Source organism: Aristolochia californica, unplaced genomic scaffold (assembly GCF_029961685.1).
Source record: "Aristolochia californica isolate CCGP_79_NKW_82.1479 unplaced genomic scaffold, dmAriCali1.0.hap1 SCAF_4, whole genome shotgun sequence".
NCBI lineage: Eukaryota > Viridiplantae > Streptophyta > Magnoliopsida > Piperales > Aristolochiaceae > Aristolochia > Aristolochia californica.
In genome coordinates, this window is record NW_027182103.1 from 33,320,614 (window position 1) to 33,339,049 (window position 18,436).

The following is an 18,436-nucleotide window of genomic DNA, read 5'->3' on the forward strand; positions in this document are numbered from 1 at the left end:
ATGGTCCCTTTCAGGTGATGGACCGCATTGGGACAGTGGCATACAGATTGCAGCTTCCGCCAGAGGCCAGAATTCCCAACGTCTTTCATGTCTCACAATTAAAGGCCTTCCACGGTGATTCGCCCTTGCTGCACACCCCGCTGCCACCACTCCATGAGGGACGTGTACTTTCTACCCCGGCACAGGTATTACAAACTCGCCGTATTCAGGGTGATTGGGAGATCTTAGTGCAATGGGTAGATGCTGACCCTAGTGACACGACATGGGAGCCATTAGCGGCGTTTCACACCCTCTACCCATACTTTGAGCTTGAGGACAAGCTCTTTCTCCAAGGGGGGGGGGGGGGGGGGGGGGGGGGGGGGGGGGGGTGATGTTATGGACTCCATAGCATCACGAGTTATCCATAGGCATAGGAATTAAATTATGTCAATTTACTTTTCATGTAATTTCAATTTGGTTTGGTTTACTTTATTTGGTTTGGTTTATTTTGGGTTGGTTCAGTGTAATGTGGCGTGAACCACTTGACCTATGGGTCATCTTTGTATTTTCGTCCTCAACCCTATTTAGGGGGACGTGAAGGAAAAGAGTGGCAAGTATTGAGAAAATTATATTTTACAGGTCTGATTCTCCCTCAGAGGTCAAGGTCGGATTCTCCCTTTGAGGTCCAAGGTTGAGCTTCCTCCAAAGCTCCTTCATTCTAAATTGAGTTCCACCATTACTCGTTCAAGAAACAAGGTTTCTCTTCCAACGTCAAGATCATCCATGGAGGGCAGAGAGGAAAGAAAGGTGACTCGATCCATGGCAAGGGAAGAACCTAACATCCCCCTTGGAGAAAGAGTTTGTCCTCAAGCTCAAAGTATGGGTCGAGGGTGTGAAACGCCGCTAATGGCTCCCATGTCTTTCACTGGGGTCAGCATCTGCCCATTGCACTAAGATCTCCCAATCACCATGAATACGGCGAGTTTGTAATACCTGTGCCGGAGTAGAAAGTACACGTCCCTCATGGAGTGGTGGCAGCGGGGTGTGCAGCAAAGGCAAATCACCGAGGAAGGCCTTCAATTGTGAGACATGAAAGATGTTGTGAATTCTGGCCTCTGGCGGAAGCTGCAATCTGTAAGCCACTGTCCCAATGCGGTCCATCACCTGAAAGGGACCATAATATTTTGGAGAGAGCTTGTGACGTTTGGAGGCTGTCAACGACAACTGCCTGTAGTGTTGGAGACGCAACCAAACATAATCTCGAGGAGAAAAGAAGACTTCCCGGTGCTTCTTGTCATAATATTGTTTTATAGAATGTTGTGCCTTCTGTAGATGAGTGCGCACCTCAGTGATGAATGTGTCTCTTTCAGCTAATGCTTGGTCCAAAGTGGCGACTTTAGAGGCCCCTAGTTCATAGGCTAAAAGACAGGGAGGTTCTCTACCATATACCACCTTGAATGGGGTTGTGCCGAGTGCGCTGTGGTAGGAGGTGTTGTAACAAAACTCAGCCCAGACAAGCCACTTAACCCACCTCTTAGGTGAGTCCCCCACAAAACAGCGGAGATACATTTCAATGGTTCTGTTGACGACCTCTGTCTGACCATCAGTCTGAGGATGGTAGGCTGAAGAAAAGGCTAACGTTGTGCCTTGTAACTTGAAGAGTTCTTTCCAGAAGGTAATTGTAAAGATTGCATCCCTATCACTGGTAATTGAATTAGGCATACCATGTAACCGTACAACGAGATTATCCTGAACCGTCTAATGTGGTGCCGTTGTGCCCTGCTAGATATCCTGGCATAAGGAGATAATATCCGGGTATTGTTGTGCCTCTTCCCGTATAGAATCCAACAAGAGAGCTCTGGGCTGATTGATGGCGTTTAGTTGCGGCTCTGGAACGTCCCGGCGAGATAAGGCATCAGCCCCTACATTCAAACTTCCCGGTTTATACTCGACAGAAAAATCAAACCCCATAAGCTTACTTAACAAATGCTGTTGTGGTGAAGTAGTGAGACGCTGTTCAAGAAGACTCTTGAGGCTGCAATGATCAGTGCGAATAAAAAAAAAAATGTCCCCAAACATAAGGGCGCCAATGCTGTATAGCTTTCGCCAATCCAATCAATTCCCTCTCATAAGCTGCCAACTTGTGGTGGTGTTGGCCCAGTTGACGGCTAAAATAAGCAATCGGGTGGCCCTGTTGGTGCAACACTGCACCAATACCGCCCCCCGAAGCATCACATTCCACTACAAAGGACTCCTCAAAGTCGGGGAGCTGCAAAACTGGGGCTGATGATAAGGCGTCTTTCAATTGCTGAAAGGAATGAGCTGCTGTCTCTGACCAGGTAAAAGCATTTTTCTTGAGGAGATTGTTGAGCGGAGCTGCAAGCTGGCCATAGCTACGAATAAATTTTCTATAATATCCAGCTAGGCCCAAAAATCCTCTTAAGGCTGTAATAGATGTAGGAATAGGCCAATCTGTGACCGCTTGTATCTTACTCTGGTCTACCTTCACCCCTGATGCTGAAATAACGTGGCCCAAATATGCCACTTCTGATGTGCCCATAGAACATTTTGACCGATTTAAAACCAAATGATGTAAACGTATAAGAGAAAATACCTGGTGAAGGTGCTGAAGATGTTCTTCCCAGCTGTTGCTATAGACCAAAATATCATCGAAAAAGACAAATACATATTTTCTCAAGAGAGGGGAAAATACCTCATTCATGAGGGCCTGGAAGGTGGAAGGCGCATTTGACAGACCAAATGGCATTACGAGGAATTCAAAATGGTCGTGATGCGTGCGGAACGCTGTTTTCTCCACATCGGATGGATGAACTCGGATTTGATGATAGCCAGATTTCAAATCGAGTTTAGTAAATATAGTAGCTCCATGTAGCTCGTCTAACAGCTCGTCCACCACTGGAATAGGAAATTTATCTTTAATTGTATGGGCATTGAGTTGTCGGTAATCCACACAGAACCTCCATGACTTATCATGCTTGCGGACTAGCAATACCGGTGAAGAAAAAGGAGACCTGCTGGGCTGAATAATACCCTGTGCTAACATCTGCTGGCACTGCATTTCAATCTCATCCTTCTGTAAGTGAGGGTAACGATACGGAGGTACCACTACCGGCTCGGTACCCGTTTTCAAACGGATACGATGATCACAGTGCCTAAGTGGCGGTCAGGCAGTAGGGTCTTGAAATATATCGTCAAATTCTCTAAGTAAGTGAGATAACTTACATGTGTTTGTGGACTGGACCTGGGCAACCTGTAGTGCGCAGGTGAGTGGTGCTTGTGTACCATGCAATATAATTTGATGTTGGTCCTCTATAAAAGACATGGTCAGAGCTTGGAAATCCCATAGTATTGGTCCCAACAATTGTAGCCATTTAATTCCTAGCACCAAATCGAATCCTGATAGTGGAATCACCAGAAAATCTGCAACAAAATCATATCCCTCAATATCAAAGTGTGTGGCTGGTGATATGCCTACACTAGTAATTTTAGCCCCATTGGCTACTGATACAGAAAGACCATTTTGTTGCTGTACTACTAACCCAAGTTGTTCTGCCGCCTACTGACTGATGAAATTATGTGGACTACCCGAGTCAACTAAAGCCAGTAACTGTAAATGATGTAATTGGGCTTTAACCTATGTTGGAAGATGGGCTCAAGCCCACAAGCTCAATACAAGAAGCCCACACGTCAAAGGAGTGGCATATGTGTAAAATATGGTATTTTCCATAAAGATGGCATAGAAGTGTAAATATGTGTTCCTTTTATGTCTTTTGTTTTATCAAGTTGTAGCCCTAAGGGTATTGTAAAACTATAAATAAAGGCATTGGCTAAGAGGTAGGGCATTGAAGCACTCTCCTCTCTTTCCACAAATTCGTCCAGCCCTCATATTTCTTTTTGAAGCAACCCTCTTCTCCCTTAATCCAAACTCTCTTCTTCCACGTTCTTCTTCTTCTCTTCTCCTTCTCTCTTCTTCTTCTTCTTCTTTCTTGTTGATCTAAAGTTCCTTTCATGAGATCCTAAATTCTACATGGTATCAGAGCAAGGAGTTTAGGATCTCTTCATGGAGTTATTATGAAATCTGTTCAAGAAGTTGTAAAAGGAGTTCAGTCATAAAGAGATAAGTTCATCATCTTCTTACTTGCATTTTTTTTTTTTTCCTTTTCTTATTTACATACTCCTTTTACTGTTTTTCTTTACTTCTTGAATTTTGAGTCACATCAAGTCAAGATAAATCTTTATATGCTGTAAAGATTTATTTCTATGACTAAATTGATGTTATAATCTTGACTCCTTGTAAATCAATTATAAGAGTGATCAAGATCATTTGCTGTTTGCTTCTTATTAAGATTGATGGGTGAAATTCAATTACCTTTATGTAATTTGGATCCATCTCATTTGAGGTAGAATTCTAGCACATGTTGTTGTATCTTCTCCTACTTAAGGTTGCCCATGGGTTTGTGTTATATTGTTGGATGCCCATTATATGTTTGATGAAATGCCAACAGCCATTTACCCTTTGTAGTTCCTTTTTTTTTTTAACTTCAACAATTGAATTTTTTCTTACGTTGAAGTCTCCCATGAGCTGAAGATAAATCTCTTCCAAGTGTCTTGGTTTGTCATTAAATCTTTTCTAAATTTTTGTCTATTGCTCGTTTGTGTTGGAGTTTGGATTAAGGCCTAATCGGTTGCATCTAGTTTCTTCTCTTTGTTCTTATGAATACAAGAGAAGTTGAGTGATGGTTGGATGTTATTATCACTTTCTAAAGGCACAAATTTGTTGATAATTTGGTGCTTTCCCGTGTGAAAGAAATTGGTTCTTGTTCTCTTTTGTTGGTGATTGATTTGGTCTACGGGTTCTTCAAATTACATAGAGTAATTGTTCTTTGAAGAAGGCCTTTTTCACTTGACCTGCATATTTTACTTGCCTCATTATGGAGATTGGATACAATAGTAATAAGAGTGATATACTCCGTATTACTACAATTCCACTTAGAGGTATCTCTAATTACATGAGCTGGTCACAATCGGTTCGGAGGATTCTTATTACTCGTGACCTCTTGAGCCACGTTGTTAACTTTTCTCCGATTGATGAAGAAGATGTGTCCTACCACAAGTGGGTTAAGGATGATAACATGGTGATAAGTTGGCTCATTAATAGCATGGAAGAGCAGGTGGCCAACAATGTGGTCCACTTGGAAACCGCCAAGAACATATGGGACACTTGTGCCAAGCTTTACTCAAGCACTGCTTCATTACAAAAAATATATGATGTCTTACAAAACATGCTGCATACGAAACATGGAGATAATATTCATGAATTTTTGGCACGGTTTCGCGGTCTTCTTCAAGAATGGAAACTAGCTCAGCCATATTCCACTGATATTGCCGTTCAAGAACGACAAAGAGAAGCTTTGGCAGCAGCCATTTGCTTATCGAATATTAAACCATACCTTGAGGTGGCCAAAACTCAACTTCTAAGTTCTTCTGCTCTTCCATCATTTGATGATATTAGTGCTACATTACTTAGGATACCAGATCCATCCCCTCCTTCTCCTATTGATTCTCCATCGGCGATGTTCTCTGGCAATCGGGGAACATCTTCCTCATTCCGAGGACGGGGCAGAAATATGAGAGGGGGTCGAACTATGAGAGGGGCTGAAAATAGAGGTGGTAGAACGGGTCAGAATTCTTTCCGTACTGAGCCTCAACTTTGCACTTATTGTGGCCGTCAGAACCACCTTGTGGCATCATGCTGGAAACTTCATGGCAAGCCTGATTGGGCCACAGCTAACCCAGTCTCAGTTAACGTTGAGAAAAATGAAGATAAGGCTGAATCATCATCCGGAAATGTGACTCTTACGGCTGAGGACTATGCTGCATTTCAGAAAATGAAGTCCTTCATGGAATCATCTATTCCCTCATCATCTACTGCTGCCACTACTATTGCCTCAGGTATGCTTTCTTCCTCATCTTCCTCTTCCTCTTGGATCATCGACTCCGGGGCCTCTGAACATCTATCAGGTATTGTTGCAGTCCTTATCTCCTTGTTATCCTCATAAATTCGTTACTATTGCTGATGGTACCCAAACCAAGGTCCTTGGCAAAGGTTCCTCCCCTCTTACTTCATCTATTCCCCTTCAAGATGTTTTGTTTGTTCCTCAGTTTCCTTTAAATTTGCTCCCGGTTAGCCAATTGACCAAACAATTAAATTGCTCTATCACCTTCTCACCGTCTTCTTGTGTCTTTCAGGACCTCACTACGAAGCGGGTGATTGGTGGCGGTCATAAAAAGGGGGGTTTGTACTACTTCACTCTTCCACCATTAGCTGCATTATCTTCCACTACATCCGAGGCCCAACTTTGGCACAACCGACTTGGTCATCCGTCTTCCCCTTCACTTCGTTCTTTGGTTCCATCTTTAAAAGGACTTTCTAATATCAGTTGTGAGGTTTGTCAATTAAGTAAACATGTCAGGAGTACATATTCTCCTCGTCTTACAACTACAAGTACCGCTCCATTTGAGCTAATACATTTTGATGTATGGGGCCCTTTATGTGTCTCAAATATTTTCGAAGTTAAATATTTTGTCATTTTTGTTGATGATTTTACTCGACTGACTTGGTTATATCTATTTAAAGAGCGTTCCGAAATTCTTTCTTTGTTTAAAAATTTTCATGCTATGGTCTTGACACAATTTGGGAAGAAAATTCAAACCCTTAGATTTGATAATGCTAAGGAATACATGTCTCATGACTTCAAATCATTTTGTGAGAGTAATGGGCTTATTCATCAAACATCATGTGCCTATACTCCTCAACAAAATGGTGTTGCTGAAAGGAAGAATCGTTATCTTCTTGAAGTTGCTCGGGGCCTCCTCTACTCCATGAAGGTACCCTATTTCTATTGGCCTCATGCTATACTTACAGCATGCTTTCTCATTAATAGGTTACCTTCATCAGTCCTTCATCATAAAACTCCTTACTCTGTGTTATTTAGTGGTGAAGATTCTTTTTCTCTTCCTTTGAAAGTGTTTGGATGTACATGTTTTGTTCATGTTACATCTCCACATAAAAATAAACTTGATCCTCGGTCTATGAAGTGCATTTTTTTGGGATACTCTCGCACCCAGAAAGGTTATGTCTGTTACAATCCTACCCTTCGGAGGATGTTTATCTCTAGGGATGTGACTTTCTTTGAGGACACTCCCTTCTACTCCTCCCATGATGCTCCTCCAGGATAGACTTGTCCTTCTTCTTACTCCTTGTCCGCTTGTGCCGTTCAATCTTGATGTGGATCCATCCCCTGATACACCGGCCGTACCTTCACCTGTGGAGTTGTCGGATCCACCCGAGGTAAGTCCTTCTCCTCCTATGTATGGGCCTGAATTTGATACACGGCCTATTGCTTTAAGAAAAGAACGTCGCTCCTGTACTACTTCGCATCCTATCTCAAATTTTATGTCTCACCATCGCTTGTCTTCTGAGTGTTTTCAGTTTCATGCGTCCCTTTCTTCTACTTCCGTTCCGCAGTCGTATCAGGAGGCCTTGAGACATCCAGGATGGAAGGTGGCTATGGATGAAGAAATGCACACCTTATACGAAAACCAAACCTGGTACTTAACATCACTCCCGAAAGGTAAAAGACTTGTTGGTTGTCGATGGGTTTTTTCAGTGAAACATAATCCGGATGGATCAATTGCTCGTCTTAAAGCTCGATTGGTTGCTAAGGGCTATACGCAGTGCTATGGGATAGATTATGAGGAGACCTTCTCTCCTGTTGCAAAATTGAATTCGGTACGTATCATCTTATCTATTGCTGCTAACTCCTCATGGCCCGTCTATCAGTTGGATGTTAAAAATGCTTTTTTAAATGGTGATATCAGTGAGGAAATTTATATGGTTCAAACACCTGGTTATGTGGTTGAGGGGGAGTCAGTATGCCGGTTAAAAAAGTCTTTATATGGGCTTAAGCAGTCCCCTCGGGCATGGTTTGATAAATTTAGTCAAACACTCTTACGGTTTGGTTTTCATCGGTGCTCAGTTGATCATTCCGTATATTATAAAGATACGGTCAAAGGGAAAATATTATTGGCCGTATATGTGGATGATATTATCTTAACCGGTGATGATGCTTTGAGCATACAAGAGGTGAAACAGATGATATGTCAGGAATTCAAGACTAAAGACCTTGGTATGCTTAAATATTTTTTGGGTATAGAAGTTCTTCAATCCAAACATGGGATAATATTGTCTCAAAGGAAATATGTCTTGGATCTCCTTGAAGAAACAGGAATGAAGGGTTGTAGACCAGTTGACACACCTATGGATACAAATGTAAAATTATGTGCCACAAATGAAGAAGATATTGATATTGGCAAATACCAAAGACTCGTGGGAAAACTGATTTATCTCACAGTAACTAAGCCAGACATATCATATGCTGTAAGTGTGGTGAGTCAATTCATGCACAAACCACAAATTACGCACTGGCAGGCTTTAGAGAGAATATTACGTTATCTAAAAGGAGCTCCAGGAAGAGGATTGCTGTATAAAAAACATGGGCACTTCAACATAGAAGGCTTCTCAGATGCAGATTGGGTTGGATCTCCTGATGATAGAAAATCTACATCAGGATATTGTACTTTGGTTGGGGGAAACTTGGTTACATGGAAAAGTAAGAAGCAAAATGTGGTTGCAAGATCTAGCGCCGAAGCAGAATACAGAGCTATGGCCCATACCGTTAGTGAACTTTTATGGATTAGGACCCTTCTTACCGAACTAGGTTTTTATAAAAAGGGGTCCATGAATCTTCATTGTGATAATCAAGCAGCCATTCATATCACTTCAAATCCAGTTTTTCATGAAAGAACTAAACACATTGAGGTGGATTGTCATTTTATACGGGAGAAGTTTCAAGCAGGAATAATCTCTCTCAAACATGTGTCATCTCAAGAGCAAGTGGCTGATATTCTCACTAAACCCGTTACATCTAAAGTCCTATCGTTTATATGTGGCAAGCTGGGTATTTATGATGTCTTTTCTCCACCAGCTTGAGGGGGAGTGTTGGAAGATGGGCTCAAGCCCACAAGCTCAAGACAAGAAGCCCACACGTCAAAGGAGTGGCATATGTGTAAAATATGGTACTTTCCATAAAGATGGCATAGAAGTGTAAATATGTGTTCCTTTTATGTCTTTTGTTTTATCAAGTTGTAGCCCTAAGGGTATTGTAAAACTATAAATAAAGGCATTGGCTAAGAGGTAGGGCATTGAAGCACTCTCCTCTCTTTCCACAAATTCGTCCAGCCCTCATATTTCTTTTTGACGCAACCCTCTTCTCCCTTAATCCAAACTCTCTTCTTCCACGTTCTTCTTCTTCTCTTCTCCTTCTCTCTTCTTCTTCTTCTTCTTTCTTGTTGATCTAAAGTTCCTTTTATGAGATCCTAAATTCTACAACCTGCATTGTGCTTGCACTGCGTAGACCAGTCATAGCATGAAGGGAAATCTCTGGACCTTCTTGATCAGTTTTCACAATTTCTTCCTTTGGTGGTATTTCTTCTCCATCCTCCTATAGACATATACTGAATAATCGTTTGCAGTGGTGACCAAAGACATACTGTTCATCACAGTTAAAACAGAGGCCCTTGGCCTTTCTCTGGTCCATTTCTTGTCTAGTAAGTTTTTTGAAGTAAGGAGCAGGTGGAGCTGAATTAGAGATGTCTGGGCGTGGGGCTGCACTGTCTCTAAATCTTGGAGGTCCATAGGAAGGGTTTGGCGCAGAGGCATTGTGCCTCCCTAGCCAAGCTGGTTTTCTGACCAGTGACTCCTTTAGAACACGCTGCTTGTGCTCAATTGCCCTGGCTAAATTCATAGCGTAGTCTAAATCTGTAGGAGCATGTAATTCAACTTGTAAACGCAGAGCTTCTGTCAAACCAGCAGTAAAAATATGAACATATTGTGTGTGGCTAACAAACTGGTTTGCTCGGGCTAACCTTTCCTGGAAGGTCTTTTGGTACACCTCTAGTGTTCCAGTTTGTTTGTAATTGATTTATTCGCCCAATGGATTGCTACTAGCAGGAGGACCAAATCTCATCATGCAAGACTGTCTAAAAGTTGCCCAACCCTGAACCACTTGGTCAATTCGGAATTGGTGGTACCATAGAAGCGCTTCATCGAGCATGTGGTAGGCGGCCAAATACACTTTCTCATCCGCAGGTGTTTTTTGATGGTAAAAGAACTGATCACACTTGGCTAACCAAATCAAAGGGTCCTTAGACCCATCATACGTAGGAAAGTCAAGTTTTAAATACCTGGGCACGGTGTTTGGTCCTTGAACGGCAGGTCCCAAATGGGAATGGTGTTGACGCATTGGTGGTTGTGGGGGAGGTGGTGGGTGGAATGGATGGTGTTCGGCCGGTGGAGAGTAGACAGCTGGAGGTTGGGCTCGTGTATCATGGTCCTCTTGTCGCTGGAGGAGAGCTTGGATGGCAGCATCCATTGATTTTATTGCCTCACGCAAATCAGAGGTTGTTTGACGCACCTCTTCCAAGGCATGAGCCTGGTTATCTGTCATTTACCTAGTATCTTCCACTAACTGTCTCAAATCGTCAGGGGAAGAGGAATCCCCAAGGGTGGACCTGTCTGATACCAAGATGTTAGGTTCTTCCCTTGCCATGGATCGAGTCACCCTTCTTTCCTCTCATCCCTCCATGGATGATCTTGACGTTGGAAGAGAACCCTTGTTTCTTAACGAGTAATGGTGGAACTCAATTAAAATGAAGGAGCTTTGGAGGAAGCTCAAACTTGGACCTCAAAGGGAGAATCTGACCTTGACCTCTGAGGGAGAATCAGACCTGTAAAATATAATTTTCTCAATACTTGCCTCTCTTTTCCTTCACGTCCCCCTAAATAGGGTCGAGGACAAAAATACAAAGATGACCCATAGGTCAAGTGGTTCATGCCACATTACACTGAACCAACCCAAAGTAAACCAAACCAAACCGAATTAAAATTACATGAAAAGTAAATTGACATAATTTAATTCCTATGCCTATGGATAACTCGTGATGCTATGGAGTCCATAACAAGATACCCTCAATAATCCCAAATCACAAGCTTGGAGAATACCCATACCAAGTGCCAACAGACAAAGGAAGATACCAGAGGTTAGTTGGGAAACTTATTTTTCTCTCCCATACACGACCTAATATCACTTATGTAGTAAGTGTAGTAAGCCAATTCATGCATCCCCATCAAAGGCCGATGACTTGGACTTAGAATTGAGCAAGAAACTCTGAGTGAAAATGTGCTAGTGTTGACTGAGAATGAACAACCAAATATTTATAGGAGGAATATGGAAGTAAGTCATATAAGAACCAAACGAAATGTATGTATTTTGATGCAAACTAATTGCCTGAATGAATTATTATAGGTTTGACTAGGAATGAAAAACAGATATTCATAAGAAGAATACAAAACTGATAAGGATGTGTCATGATGCAAACTACTATACCTAGTAAAACAATCTAACCCCAATCATAGAAAAATAAGGAACATAAAAAGATAAAATTAGGGTGAGATGTTAATGTAGAGGCAGAGCCAAAGCTAGAGCCAAAGTACAACATACATTGTCATATATCAATAGCATTGTATTTTGGCAAACTTGAAGGTTTAAAACATGTCGATCAACCTTTTATTTCATAAAAGCAACCAACTTAAAATGAACTTTTCTCCCCTAGATGGGTGAGGGAGATGGAGGAATAGAAGCAATGAGAAGAAAAAGGCTGAAAGACTGGATTTCCTAACTACTTTTTCTTTTTGGAAGAGAAGTTTATTCCATTGCCTATTCTAAGTCCTTGGCATGACTGTGTGTAAAGAGATTTGACTAGGTGCGACATTCAACTGCCAATACTTTTTTAAACCATTAAAGACAATGGTAGGAAATGATTATCTCCAAAGGTAATCAGATATTACACTACCAGTCCAAGGCTAAAAGATGATGATTACTTCCATGAGAAATGAAGTTATACATTGACTTCATTCAGATGTGTGCTAACCAACGTGAGGGGGGTTAGTCAACAAAACGAAAATTTGATCTTCATCTTCATCTCATGCATCTACATGATCTTCATCTTCGAAATGGGTGTTAGTGTGGACAAGTTCATGTCCACTAAAAAACAATTTCCAGTGTTAGTGCCCCCAAATGAGGAAAACGCAGAAAATAAGAGAATTAGTAACTTGTAAAGTATACTTAATTAAAATATAATACTTAAACATTAAATTAGGTAAACTAAACATTATTACTACAAAAATAACTAATTTAATGTATAACTAAAATATATTAATGTACTAATTAATTTAATTATATATTATATTAGTTAAAGATTATTGTTTATTGTACATTAATACAGTAATTACGTGAATCAATGAACTGTGCACATGATTAATCATAATAAATAAATAAATAACGTTAAAAATAACATAAACGAATATAATACATTTAAGTTATTAATTTATTGAAATATATGGTGTTCTTTAACATAAAAAAAGTCATGATTAAACAAGAAAAATCTATCAAATACTAACTTTAACACACTATATTTTTTTACATATTATTAATTAAAAATATTTTTCTATTAAATTTAAAACCATTGATTTTATTAATTATAAAAATGAGTTAATTAAACTCGGTGCTCAATTAAATTTTTCAACTTAGGAAAAATTGATGAACAGTGCTTCGTCTTCCTCTTCCTAGCGCCGAACAGTTAGAGAGATCAACTTCTTTTTCTCCCCCTCGCCTAAGCAGTATTCTGAGCTCACTCGGACTAGGTTGAAGCGGCTCGGGCAGAAAAGTTTTTTCCACACGATGTCATCATCTTCGAACAGTGCAGGGTTGTCTTCTCCGAACAGCAACTCGGCAGGAGTTCACGGAGAAAAGCGGTCTTCATCTTCTTTGGCAACATGTTATCGACTCTATAGCATCACGAGTTACTAGCAGGCGTAGGAATTAATTAATGTGATTTTCAATTTCCATGTAATTGAATTTGGTTTGGGTTGGTTTAGCATTTATTGGTTTGAACCATTGACCCAAGGGGTCTGAATTGTATTGGGCGTCCTCAACCCTATTTAAGGGGACGGCTAGGTTAATGAGAGGTAGCAATTGAGTCTACTTTAGCCTTGAGTAAATTAGCTAAACAGGTCGAGAGCTCCTTCAAGCTCTCTCTTGTTTTTTCCCCAATCCCTTTCCGAAATCCCCTTTCCGAAATTCTTTCTTCATCATTCCAGCATTCACCTCAACGTCAAGCAAGGCAATGGAAGGAAGAGAATAGAGGAGGGTGACAAGATCCATGGCTCGTGAGGATCCTAAGCCAATAGCGCCAAAAGCTCTTTGCCGAATGGGGAAATCAATGCCTAATCGAAGTAGAAATTACGCAATTGATGCCCAAATGTCAAAATCGAAGAAAATCGAAATCGAAATGGGGAAATCGAACGAAATCGAAAAACTGAGAGAGGGCGAGTCCGAGAGAATACCAAGAGACGGAGGCCGGAGAGGAAAGTCCGAGATAAGAGAGGGAGCAGAGACGTCGGAGGCGCAGGGAGACGAGAGAGGGGGTGCGGGAGAGAGGGAGGAAAAAATGAAAATGAGGACGTGTGAGAGAGGGGGGTGCGAGGAGAGAGAGGGGGAAAAAATGTCGCGGGTTCGAACCCCCGCGCGTCCTTCATCTGGATGAATGAAAAAAAGGGTCGGAAACCACTTGAATTTTTTTATAACGTGGAGATAAAGGACCTCTTTATCCCCAGCATCCAGATGAAATGTCATATGCGTTCCACTAACGACTTCAACTGATGAAGGGCGTAATGCGGTTGATCTTCATCTCGGACTTCAAGTTGACTAACCCCCCCTCCCCTTAATCACAAAATTGTAAATGGAAAGATAAAACAAATCTGATTTTAGTGCATTTAGGAGTGTTAGCACACTTTGATAGTGAATTACTTAGTGAAAGTGAAAGTAAAAGTGAATTACTTTTTGTGTTAGTGTTCACAATAGAAACTGAGTGGAAAGTATTTTTTTGTGTTAGGGTGCACAATAGAAACTACAGCAGAAAGTGTCGAACGAATTTATTAATAAAATACTCTTATAGATTTAACTTTCATAAGATAGTTTTATTTAACTTTTCTATTAATAAAGCCAAGATAGTTTTTAACTTGTCTTAATTAATAAATAATTTAATTTAAATTAAGATTATATATATAATGATTAAAAAAATGCTTACTTTTATGATATCTAAATCGTTAATCAAATTCTTGTTTTTGCAATATCTAAATTTTCACTCTTAAATTAGTAATTACATATACTATTAAAAATCATAAATGTATATAAATAAAAAGGATGTGTTATTAATAAAATTACTCTGAAAGATTTAACTTTTATAAGATAGTTTTATTTAATATTTCTATTAGTAAACCAAGATAGATTTTAACTTGTCTTAATTAATAAATAATTAAATATAACTAAGATTATTTTTTTAGTTTAATTATATAAAATAAAATTAATAGATAAATGCTTAATTTTATAATATCGAAATGGTTAATCAATTTTTTACTTTTGCAATATCTAAATTCTCACTCTCAAAGTAATAATTAAATATAATATTAAAAATATGAATTTATATAAATAAAAAGGGTATTTTATTATATAAATTATTCTTATAGATTTAACTTTTATAAGATAGTTTTATTTAAATTTTATTAATAAAATAATATATATTTTAACTTGTCTTAATTAATAATAATTATAAATAAATAAGATTATTTATTAATTTAATTATATAAAAAATTAATAGATAAATTCTTAATTTTATAATATCCAAATGTTTAATCAAACTGTTACTTTTGCAATATCTAAATTCTCACTTTTAAATTAGTAATTGTATTTAAAAAATATGAATTTATATAAATAAAAATAACCGTATTTTATTATATAAAATACTTTAAGAGATTTAAATTTTACAAGATAATTTTATTTATTTATTTATTAATAAAATAAGATAGATTTTAAATTGTTTAAATTAATAAATAATTAAAAAATTAAGATTAATTCACTCAAGTGAATGAATGCTTGGGGAAGTGATTTCACTATCACTCATTTTTCACTTGAATGAGTGAAAGTAAAATATTTAGATAATTCACTTTCATAGCGCAGTTACGGGTTTTTAATGGATGAATTTACATAGAAATAAACCTGCACAAAATGTTTATAATAACTAAACAAGGGCACAAAAACCTTGTCACAAAAGACGGGAACCAAATGGTAGTAGAGTCAAGTAGTCAAGCTCAGGCATGGAAACTATGAAAACAATCAAATTAGAGTGCTAATAATAATGATAGAGGGAGTTTACACAAAAGCGATCGTCAATGTCAAAAGTAAATTGTCGAGAGACGGAACTAGGGGGGGCATCGAATCGAGTTGAGCTCAAACCTGCCTATGTTCGAACTAGGTTTGATTTAAATCTTTCGAACTCGAACTCGAGCCGAGCCCAACCTCGATCCTCAAATTGCAATTTAGCCCAAACCCAATAATTTTAACCAAGTTTGAACTCAAACCTACATATAAAATTTTGTAAAAAATACATGTTAAATAAACTGTATATAAATTTATGCATATATTTTACATAAAATTGAACTTGTACTCTACTTAAAATTGGGTATTACTATGTACATGATACATGCATAAAATTATTTATACACTCTACATAAAATTATTCATAAACACTATATAATATTATGCATAAACTTTATATAATAATCAAACACACAAAAATTAAATGACAATTAAATTAAAATAATAAATTGTCTATACCTCAATAGTAGAGGGCAACTCTTAAGTTCTCTAATTCATCAGGAACAATCCCCACGCTTTTCAGGCAATCACTTATAATCACCTTGGAAACTAGTTGTTTCTTTCGGCCTTGGATCGCACCCAAGTCACTGATGGTATCTCAAATTCAGGGAATTTGCTGACTTTGTTGTAAAGACATAACTTTGAATTCCACTATGTGCAACAAATTTGGGGCTTTTGGCATGATTTAAAACGAGTGACAGTCGCATCTCTGAGAAAGGCTATGGAGAATATATTTTAGTCAGAAAATAGATTTCTGCTCTTTCTCCATTGCTGAGCAATCCTTATGTGAAAAGACCAGTGACATAGCTAAGCAATCCTTCTGCTATGGCGACAAACACTGCACACCCTGAAACATGGGATGTACATATTCCATTCTATGAACACTTTGGTCTAGAAATAAAAGTACTGGAAAACAAACATAAAGCAGCCAAAGAAGTAAAGGAAGGGCTTGTAATAGAAAAATTCTTCTATTCTAAGTCATAATCTGAAAGTAAAATTGAATTTATTTTAAAAAGAAAACGGAAAGCAGAATTGAGTCTGAAACATATTGCCAAAGCTTAAATGCTGCTCTCAAAGTAGCCCCGTAGTGTAACATCTCCAAAACCTTAGAACATATATTTGAGACATTTCATCAAACGGTTAAAAGATACCACATTCACCAATTTCCATGTCAACCACCCCCACCCTCCCCGCGTGAACTGTCAATTAAGAATTACACCAGAATACATTAAAAAAAGTGCGACTCAAGAGATAAAGAGACTTTCGTACAATAACAAAGAGTCTGGGATGACGGGCAGTCGGTCACAGCCGGCATAGAAAGTAAGAAACGCCTCCGAGACACGAGACAACCGAAAGGAAGAAGCAAGCAACCAAGGGGAGGAAGACGGCATGAAAAAATGAAGTTCCTTAGTGTGCTTTCGATCGGATTGTTGCCGTTCAGGAGCCAAAAAACATTCTTTTGAGAAACCGCCTGCACTAAAGAGCGATAAACGGAGGCCAAGAGCAACTCTCTTCCGGACTAGAAATGAGAACTCTTACATCAGATACTCGGACAAAAATTTGATTCAAAGCAACATCAGATACTCAGACGGAAAAAGAGAAAGCCAGAGAGATGGCCGACGGGGGCAGATGGGTTACCGGTGTTGGCGACAGAAAAGACGGCCGACTCTCAGGGCGCTGACAGTAGAGCTTTCTGCCCAGTGTTAAAGTTCTTGCAGGGGCTACAGAGTGGCGATCGACTGGGGCAAGTTCATTGTCGTTTAGCCTGGCGAAGAGAGAAAAAGGATGCTCTGTAAAATCGTGAGAGCAACCGATTTTCTTCTGATCATCCGAGCCCGAAATCCCCAATACCCATCCTCGTTGCTGCTGGCGCAGGCTAATCCTGCTGCCGAATCCCCATTTACCTATTGTTTTTTGGGCCCTCGTAAGGAGTCGGCTCGCGAATTTCTGAACCGAACCTGGGTTAGTTCGAGTTCGGCTCATTGTCTTAAACAAGCCCAGTCAATTCGAGATCGAGATAAACCAAACCGAACCAATCTGAGCTCAAGTTACTGATAAATCGGCTCAAACTAATGCCAGGAACTGGACGTTTCAATCCAAGAAATATGTTTTTCAGGTCTTAGTTAAGTAATGAACCGGTTCACGAGTTTCTGAATCAAATCATGGTTTACTCAGCCTTTAACGAACCTGGTCTCAATCTCGATTCCATGAATCGAACCCAGCTTAAGCGACTCACCAATCTGGCTTGGTCTGGTTCAACCAGGTCGACTTAATGAGATTCTTGCTATTTTGAGCTATTTAACAAGACGTCAAAACTATGGGTATTGGTGTCAAACTGGGGCCTCGGGCTGCCAATTTTACCCCATCGTTTGTCTTACCATTTAAAATTTACTTGTTCAATTTTAAAAAAGATATGGAATAAAAATCGTTACCCTACAAGTTACAAAGATTTACCTGCTTATTAAGAGGGGTAGTTTCGTAATTATAGAACAACCCTATATACATGTAAGAAAATAATCTCTTGTTATATAAAGGGCGGGTTAATTTTACAAAATGATGTCTAAATAGTTAAATTTTTTGTTTATTATTTTTATAATATATATTTTAATTTTTTATTTTTATAGTTTTATTATAAACTTTAATTTTCTACTTGGCCTTTTTATGGGTAATTAAGAATTAACCCTTTGTCATTTTGAGTGGAAGTAGTGGTAGAATAAATGCAAAAAATAATGAATTAGTCTTATCCATGTATAGACCTAGACAAACCTAAAATCGATGGGATCATTGATCATGTGTACAATTACCAACTTAAAGGATTTATAATTTAGAGACCATTTGTGCTACCATAGAAAACAAAATGACAAGAAAACTATTTTTTCTTTGACTAATTTTCTCATTGGAAAATTTTCTATTAGAAAAATTCTCTTTGATCATTTTTTTTACGCCTGTGCCATCATAAAGATGACAAAAAAATAGTTATGGTTTTGTATTTACACAATAAGTAAAATTATTTTAATATAAAAAAATTAAAATAAGAGATT